This window comes from Halictus rubicundus, unplaced genomic scaffold (assembly GCF_050948215.1).
Source record: "Halictus rubicundus isolate RS-2024b unplaced genomic scaffold, iyHalRubi1_principal scaffold1178, whole genome shotgun sequence".
In the NCBI taxonomy this organism is placed as follows: Eukaryota; Metazoa; Arthropoda; class Insecta; order Hymenoptera; family Halictidae; genus Halictus; species Halictus rubicundus.
This window is the reverse complement of record NW_027489719.1, coordinates 17,501-20,001: the sequence shown is the minus strand read 5'-3', so window position 1 is coordinate 20,001 and position 2,501 is coordinate 17,501.

The window sequence follows — 2,501 nt, the reverse complement described above, 5'->3', positions numbered from 1 at the left end:
TATTTGCTAATAACTCGATAAATAATAATTGTAGCGAGTTTGGTGTTATGATATATATTGTTAGAAACCGTCTATATTACAGTGATATCACGTCGAAAATCGTCTAGGACCGATAGGGAAAAAGTTTCCTCTTGGCGGTGGGACTTAGAAAAATTTCCAGAGTTTTGTCGACGGAGTAGCACATCCGTCCATTATTTGCTAATAACTCGATAAATAATAATTGTAGCGAGTTTGGTGTTATGATATATATTGTTAGAAACCGTCTATATTACAGTGATATCACGTCGAAAATCGTCTAGGACCGATACGGAAAAAGTTTCCTCTTAGCGGTGGGACTTAGAAAAATTTCCAGAGTTTTGTCGACGGAGTAGCACATCCGTCCATTATTTGCTAATAACTCGATAAATAATAATTGTAGCGAGTTTGGTGTTATGATATATATTGTTAGAAACCGTCTATATTACAGTGATATCACGTCGAAAATCGTCTAGGACCGATAGGGAAAAAGTTTCCTCTTGGCGGTGGGACTTAGAAAAATTTCCAGAGTTTTGTCGACGGAGTAGCACATCCGTCCATTATTTGCTAATAACTCGATAAATAATAATTGTAGCGAGTTTGGTGTTATGATATATATTGTTAGAAACCGTCTATATTACAGTGATATCACGTCGAAAATCGTCTAGGACCGATAGGGAAAAAGTTTCCTCTTGGCGGTGGGACTTAGAAAAATTTCCAGAGTTTTGTCGACGGAGTAGCACATCCGTCCATTATTTGCTAATAACTCGATAAATAATAATTGTAGCGAGTTTGGTGTTATGATATATATTGTTAGAAACCGTCTATATTACAGTGATATCACGTCGAAAATCGTCTAGGACCGATACGGAAAAAGTTTCCTCTTAGCGGTGGGACTTAGAAAAATTTCCAGAGTTTTGTCGACGGAGTAGCACATCCGTCCATTATTTGCTAATAACTCGATAAATAATAATTGTAGCGAGTTTGGTGTTATGATATATATTGTTAGAAACCGTCTATATTACAGTGATATCACGTCGAAAATCGTCTAGGACCGATAGGGAAAAAGTTTCCTCTTGGCGGTGGGACTTAGAAAAATTTCCAGAGTTTTGTCGACGGAGTAGCACATCCGTCCATTATTTGCTAATAACTCGATAAATAATAATTGTAGCGAGTTTGGTGTTATGATATATATTGTTAGAAACCGTCTATATTACAGTGATATCACGTCGAAAATCGTCTAGGACCGATACGGAAAAAGTTTCCTCTTGGCGGTGGGACTTAGAAAAATTTCCAGAGTTTTGTCGACGGAGTAGCACATCCGTCGGACGCTGAATGTTATAGCTTAACCACGAATATAGAAATACCCGTCGTTACGAATCGATGTTTTTCACCCGCCACCTGATGGATCGTGTTCTCTTTGATAAAAATACCTCGTGTCAAAGAGACGTGTATACTATAATATACGCCATTGGTCTGCCTGTGTGTAGGCTCTCCGACAATTATATGGACAATTACGGTCGCAAGAACAGGGATGTAAGCGTCGATTCGAATCCACATATCGCGCTTCCTCGGTCTTCGCCTGTGGTGTCCGAGATACGTCCATTGGAAACGGTGGTGTTGTCTCTCCTCTAGAGAAAGAGAGGACAACAACAGGGTACCTGTGGAAAACTTGCGGTGAACGCGTTGTGTTCTGTCACGAACGTCGAGGAATAGGATGAGAGAAGGACCGGCTGTGAAGCTCGCTTTTAAAGCTGCGTGAGTCTGACACCCTACTCTGTGTGGCGATAGCGCACACACGAGCGTGGGACGAATGACCGCTGCCAGAGCCGGCTGTGAGTCCCGCTCTATTTATCGAGTTCGCGTATGACATAGAGCACAAAACGTCGCCGCATGCGTGTTCGTTGACGAACACGTATATTCGAGAGGACCGGCTGCGTAGCTCGCGTAAAGCTGTGTGCGATTCTGACACTCTACTCTCTGTGTGGCGATAATACAGTGCACAAGAGCTTGGGACGAACGATCGCGCACGGCCAGAGCCGGCTGTGAAGTCCGCTAGTATCGAATAATCTTTCTCCGTGCACAATTGGAAATGTGTTTCGAGAGGACCGGCTGCGTAGCTCGCGTAAAGCTGTGTGCGATTCTGACACTCTACTCTCTGTGTGGCGATAATACAGTGCACAAGAGCTTGGGACGAACGATCGCGCACGGCCAGAGCCGGCTGTGAAGTCCGCTAGTATCGAATAATCGTTCTCCGTGCACAATTGGAAATGTGTTTCGAGAGGACCGGCTGCGTAGCTCGCGTAAAGCTGTGTGCGATTCTGACACTCTACTCTCTGTGTGGCGATAATACAGTGCACAAGAGCTTGGGACGAACGATCGCGCACGGCCAGAGCCGGCTGTGAAGTCCGTTAGTTATCGAGTTCATTCTCCAATAAGAGAGAGGAGGAGGAGAAGTGTCGGGATCCAGTATCGGGTTGTCTATG